Consider the following 6,829-nt stretch of genomic DNA (forward strand, 5'->3'; position numbering starts at 1 on the left):
TGCCAGTTTGCATCGTCTAAAATCGAGCAAAGTATGAACTATTATATATTTCTGGAAAGCCCTGGATGTCTACTTTCCAACGCAATTGAGAGCGCTATATTTGGATCTCTATAACTCCAAAAATTCTATTTTGAGTGCAGGGAGGTTAGAATCCAACAGCATCAGCAGTCCTTCTTCAGCCTCTGAATCAGATTTTTGCTCAGGTCCCTCAATTTCAGCCAGAAAATACCTAAAATCACAGAAAAACACACAAACTCATAGTAAAGTCCAGAAATGTGAATTTTGCTCAAAAACTAATAAAAATATACTAAAAACTACTAAATCATATTAAAAACTATCTAAAAACAATGCCAAAAAGCGTATAAATTATCCGCTCATCACAACACCAAACTTAAATTGTTGCTTGTCCCCAAGCAACTGAAAACAAAATAGGATAAAAAGAAGAGAATATATAATGAATCTCACAATATCAATGAAACTTAGTCCCAATTAGATGAGCAGGGCTAGTAGCTTTTTGCCTCTGAACAGTTTTGGCATCTCACTTTATCCTTTTAAATTCTGAATGATTGGCATCTATAGGAACTCAGAATTTTGGATAGTGTTATTGACTCTCCTAGTTTAGTATGTTGATTCTTGAACACAGCTACTTTATGAGTCTTGGTCGTGGCCCTAAGCACTTTGTTTTCCAGTATTACCACCAAATACATAAATGCCACAGACACATAACTGGGTGAACCTTTTCAGATTGTGACTCAGCTTTGCTAAAGTCCCCAATTAGAGGTGTCCAGAGTTCTTAAGACACTCTTTTTGCTTTGTATCATGACTTTAACCACTCAGTCTCAAGCTTTTTACTTGGACCTTCATGCCACAAGCACATGGTTAGGGACAGCTTGATTTAGCCGCTTAGGCCTGGATTTTATTTCCTTGGGCCTTCCTATCCACTGATGCTCAAAGCCTTGGATCCTTTTTACCCTTGCCTTTTGGTTTAAAGGGCTATTGGCTTTTTCTGCTTTCTTTTTCTTTTTCTTTCTTTCTCTCTTTTTTTTTCGCAAGCTTGTTATTCACTGCTTTTTCTTGCTTCAACAATCAATTTTATGATTTTTCAGATTATCAATAACATTTCTCTTTGTTCCTCATTCTTCCAAGAGCCAACAATTTTAACATTCATAAACTTCACTATCAAAAATATGCACTGTTCAAGCATTCATTCAGAAAACAAAAAGTGCCACCACATCAAAATAATTAAACTAATTTCATGATAAAATTTGAAATCCAAGTACTTCTTGTTCTTTTTTAATTAAGTACATTTTTCATTTAAAAGAGGTGAAGGATTCATGGAATTATTCATAGCTTTAAGATATAGACACTAGACACTAATGATCATGTAATGAAGACACAAACAAAGATAAACATAAAGCATAAAACCGAAAACAGAAAAATAAATAGACAAGGAGATCAAGGAATGAGTCCACCTTAGTGAGGGTGGCGTTTTCCTCTTGAAAAACCAATGGTGCTCTTGAGCTCCTCTATGTCTCTTCCTTGCCTTTGTTGCTCCTCCCTCATAGCTCTTTGATCTTCTCTAATTTCATGGAGAATGATGGAGTGCTCTTGGTGCTCCACCCTTAGTTGGTCCATGTTGTAACTCAAGCCTTCCAAAGAGGTGTTGAGTTGCTCCCAATAGTTGTGTGGAGGAAAATGCATCCCTTGAGGCATCTCAGGGATTTCTTAATGAGGGAATTCCTCATGCTCTTGTTGAGGTCCATGAGTGGGCTCCCTTATTTGCTCTATCCTTTTCTTAGGTAGCGTTTATTTTCGGGGGCAGGACACGGAGACATGGATAACACTTGTTTAAAAAGTGTTTGGAAGCAGAGACATGGACAGTGGACATATTGTCTCTGAGACAGTTTTTTATACTTTTGTGTCCACTCTTTCACGAAGGACAATGATGGACACGGAATTTGGAAGAGTGGACACGGACAATTTTATAAATTTTGTTTTCCTTTTTTTCCACTATTACCCCTTTTTATTTTTCCTATTGCGTTGTTCAGAGATACTTTTTGTTCCTGTTCTTCCTCTATCTCTTTCTTTTCCAGGTACTCTCTCCTTTTTGTAGAATTTTTTATTGGGGGTAGATAATTCTTTTCTTTTTATCGTTTTACTTCAATACCATTTTAACCTTATATTATATTATTTGATTTGTAATAAAAATAATAACAAAAATAATTAATCTTAAAACTTTTGAAAGATAAATATTAGCAAAAGTAAAATTGATCTTTTAAAATGCTAAAAAATAATTTATAAATTGTAATTAATTTTATATAATTTAAAGAAAAATCAGTTTTTTATAAAGAAAAATAAGTTTTTAGATAAAAAAAATTAGTTTTTTTTTTAAATAAAAATAGATTTTTATATGCAAAAACTAATTGTTTTTTCATGTAAAAATGGATTTTTTTTAAATTAATTTTTTATTTAAAATTAATTTAGCTTATTAACTTAAACAAAATTTTTTATTAATTAAACTCAAATTTATTTTTTTGTTAATCTTAACCATATGTATTCCTACATATTAATAATAAATTTTAAAATAAAATAATTATATTTATAAATTTTATTTTAATATAAATACTAATATATTTTTTATTAAAATTTTTTGCCTCTTCAAATATTTTTTTCAAGTTTCGTCTGTACTCCTACGTAATCTCATTTTTTATTAAATTAATTTGTATTGATGTAGAAAATTTGGAATTACATGACTATTTTAGTCATTTCATATAATATTTTAGTCTTGTCCATGTGTATCCAAACATAATACTAGACATTACATTAGTGTCTTGTCCATCATATCCAAACACAATACACAAAAGATAATTTTTAGTGTCTCCGTCCTATTGTCTCCGTTTTAGTGTCATGTTCTGTCCTGTCTCTAAAAACAAACGCAGCCTTAGTGATGGGAATGTCCTCTTCAATGAGGATCTCTCCTTCTATGTCTATCCCAGCCAAATTGCATAGGTGACAAATGAGATGAGGAAAGGCTAACCTTGCCAAAATGGATGACTTTTCAGCCACCTTGTAGTGTTCAAGAGGTATGATCTCATGAACTTCCACTTCCTCCCCAATCATGATACTATGGATCATAATGGCCCAATCTACAGTCACTTCAAATCGGTTGTTAGTAGGAATGATGGATCGTTGGATGAACTCTAACCATCCTCTAGACACGGGCTTAAGGTCCGATCTTCTCAATTGAACCGAATTGCCTCTTGAGTCTCTTTTCTATTGAGCTCCTTCCACACATATGTCCATGAGGACTTGGTCCAACCTTTTATCAAAGTTGACCCTTCTAATGTAGAGGCGTGCATTTTCTTGCATCATTGGCAAGTGGAATGCCAACCTTACATTTTCCGAACTGAAATCTAAGTATTTTCCCCGAACCATTGTAAGCCAATTCTTTGGATTCGGGTTCATACTTTGATCATGGTTACTAGTGATCCATGCATTGGCATAGAACTCTTGAACCATTACGATTCTGACTTATTGAATGAGGTTGGTAAGAACTTTCCAACCTCTTCTTCGGATTTCATGTCGGATCTCCGGATACTCATTTTTCTTGAGCATGAAAGAGACCTCAGGGATCACCTTCTTCTTGGCCACAACTTCATAGAAGTGGTCTTGATGGACCTTTGAGATGAATCTCTCCATCTCCCATGACTCGGAGGTGGAAGCTTTTGCTTTCTCTTTCCTCTTTCTAGAGGTTTCTCCGGCCTTAGGTACCATAAATGGTTATGGAAAAACAAAAAAAGCAATGCTTTTACCATACCAAACTTAAAATGTTTGCTCTTTCTCGAGCAAAAGAAGAGAGAAGGACAGAGAAGAAGAAGAGATGGAGGAGATGGAGGGGGTTAAGTGGTTCAGCCAAGTAGGGGAAAAGTGTATAAGATGTGTGAAAATGAATGAGTGAAGAGGTGTATTTATATGGGAAGAGAGGAGGAGAGGCCGAATGGAATTGGGTGGGTTTGGGAGGGAAAATTGTTTGAATTTGAAAGTGAGGTTGTGGGGTTTTTGGGAAAGAGATTTGGAGGTGATTGATGAAGAGAATATAGGGAAGATGATAGGATTTGGTTGGTGAGTGGTGTTTTGGGTAAAGTGTTATAGAGATGTGTGAGGGAGAAAGAGAGAGGTGGGGTTGGTGGGGATCCTATGGGGTCCACAGATCCTGAGGGGTCAAGGATTTCTCATCCCTGCTCCTTTTAGGCATGCAAAATGCCCCTAATGTGCAATCCTGGTGTTTAACGCAAGACTGCTGCTTGTTTCTGGTGTTAAACGCCAGCTTTTATTCCTTTCCAGGCATTAAATACCAAGCTGCAACCTGTCTCTGGCGTTTAACGCCAGTTTGTTGCTTCTTTCTGGCGTTTAACGCCAGTCTGTTGCATCTTTCTGGCGTTTAACGCCCAGAATGGGCCAGACTGGGCGTTAAACACCCATTCTGCTACCCTTACTGGCGTTTAAACCCCAGTAAGTTTCTCCTCGAGGGTGTGCTATTTTTAATGCGGTTTTTAATTTTCTATAATTTTGCAGTAGTTTTTGTGACTCCACATGATCATCAACCTAAAAAAAGAAAATAACATAGATAAATAAAATTGGGTTGCCTCCCAACAAACACTTCTTTAATGTCAATAGCTTGAAAGTGAGCTCTCATGGAGCTTCACAGATGTTCAGAGCATTGTTGGGACCTCCCAACACCAAACTTAGAGTTTAAATGTGGGGGTTCAACACCAAACTTAGAGTTTGGTTGTGGCCTCCCAACACCAAACTTAGAGTTTGAATGTGGGAGCTTTGTTTGACTCTTTATTGAGAGAATCTTTTCTTGCTTCCTCTCCATGGTTACAGAGGGAGATCCTTGATTTTTAAACACAAGGTAGTCCTCATTCAATTGAAGGATCAACTCTCCTCTGTCCGCATCAATCACAGCTTTTGCTGTGGCTAGGAAAGGTCTTCCAAGGATGATGGATTCATCCTCATCCTTCCCAGTGTCTAGGATTATGAAATCAGTAGTGATGTAAAGGCCTTTGACCTTTACTAGCACGTCCTCTACCTGTCTATAAGCCTTTTTCATGGATTTTTCTGCCATCTCTACTGAAAATTTGGCAGCCTGTACCTCAAAGATTCCCAGTTTCTCCATTACAAAGAGTGGCATTAAGTTTATGCCTGACCCCAGGTCACACAGATCCTTCTCAAAGGTCATGGTGCCTATGGTACAGGGAATTAAGAATTTACCAGGATCCTGTTTCTTTTGAGTTAATGTCTGCCTAACCAAGTCATTCAATTTATTGGTGAGCAAGGGGGTTCATCCACCCAAGTCTCATTACCAAATAACTTGGCATTTAGCTTCATGATTGCTCCAAGGTACTTAGCAACTTGCTCTTTAGTAATATCTTCATCCTCTTCAGAGGAGGAATAATCATCAAAGCTCATGAATAGCAGAAGTAGGTTCAATGGAATCTCTATGGTCTCTAGATGAGCCTCAGATTCCTTAGGTTCCTCAAATGGGAACTCCTTTTTGTCCAGACGACGTCCCATGAGTCTTCCTCACTGGGATTCATGTCCTCTTCCTCCTCTCTAGGTTCGGCCACACCAAGTAAGGTTATGGCCTTGCATTCTCTTTTTGGATTCTCTTATGTATTGCTTGGGAGAGTACTAGGAGGAGTTTCTGTGACTCTTTTACTCAACTGGCCTACTTGTGCCTCCAAATTTCTAATGGAGGACCTTGTTTTATTCATGAAACTTAGTGTGGCCTTAGATAGATCAGAGACTATGTTTTCTAAGCTAGATGGGTTTTGCTCAGAATTCTCTGTCTGTTGCTGAGAGGATAATGGAAAAGGCTTGCCATTGCTAAACCTATGTCTTCCACCATTATTAAAGCCTTGAGGCTTTTATTGATCCTTCCATAAGAAATTTGGATGATTTCTCTATGAGGGATTATAGGTGTTTCCATAGGTTTCACCCATGTAATTCACCTCTGCCATTACAGGGTTCTCAGGATCATAAGCGTACTGTTGGATGCATTTTGCGATCCATTCAGACTCTGAGAAATCATATTGACATGCTGAGTCAACATTTTGTTCTGAGCCAATATGGCATTCAGAGTATCAATTTCAAGAACTCATTTCCTCTAAGGCGTCCCATTACTCACAGGATTCCTTTCAGAAGTGTACATGAACTAGTTATTTGCAACCATGTCAATGAGTTCCTGAGCTTCTGCAGGCGTTTTCTTCAGATGAATAGATCCACCTGCAGAATGGTCCAATGACATCTTAGAAAATTCAGACAGACCATCATGAAATATATCCAGGATGGTCCATTCTAAAAGCATGTCAGGAGGACACTTTTTGGTCAGTTGCTTGTATCTTTTCCAAGCTTCATAGAGGGATTCACCTTCTTTTTGTCTGAAGGTTTGAACATCCACTCTAAGCTTGCTCAGCTTTTGAGGAGGAAAGAACTTAGCTAAGAAAGCTGTGACCAGCTTATCCTAAGAGTTCAGGCTATCTTTAGGTTGAGAGTCCAACCATGTTCTAGCTCTGTCTCTTACAGCAAAACGGAAAAGCATAAGCTTATAGACCTCGGGATCAACTCCATTGGTCTTAACAGTATCACAGATCTGCAAGAATTCAGTTAAGAACTGAAAAGGATCTTCTGATGGAAGTCCATGAAACTTGCAATTCTGTTGCATCAGAGAAACTAATTGAGGCTTTAGCTCAAAATTGTTTGCTCCAATGGCAGGGATTGAGATGCTTCTTCCATGGAAGTTGGAATTTGGTGCAGTGAAGTCACC

At 37.5% G+C, this 6,829-nt stretch overlaps 1 non-coding gene across 1 annotated transcript; it reads left to right on the forward strand.

The window, feature by feature from the left end:
* Nucleotides 1-6,364: 6,364 nt before the first annotated feature.
* Nucleotides 6,365-6,472, forward strand: LOC130977936 (small nucleolar RNA R71). Its single transcript, XR_009085605.1, has one exon. It is a non-coding gene; the product is annotated as a small nucleolar RNA R71 (small nucleolar RNA).
* The last annotated feature ends 357 nt before the right edge of the window (nucleotides 6,473-6,829 follow it).

This window comes from Arachis stenosperma, chromosome 4 (assembly GCF_014773155.1).
Source record: "Arachis stenosperma cultivar V10309 chromosome 4, arast.V10309.gnm1.PFL2, whole genome shotgun sequence".
In the NCBI taxonomy this organism is placed as follows: domain Eukaryota; kingdom Viridiplantae; phylum Streptophyta; class Magnoliopsida; order Fabales; family Fabaceae; genus Arachis; species Arachis stenosperma.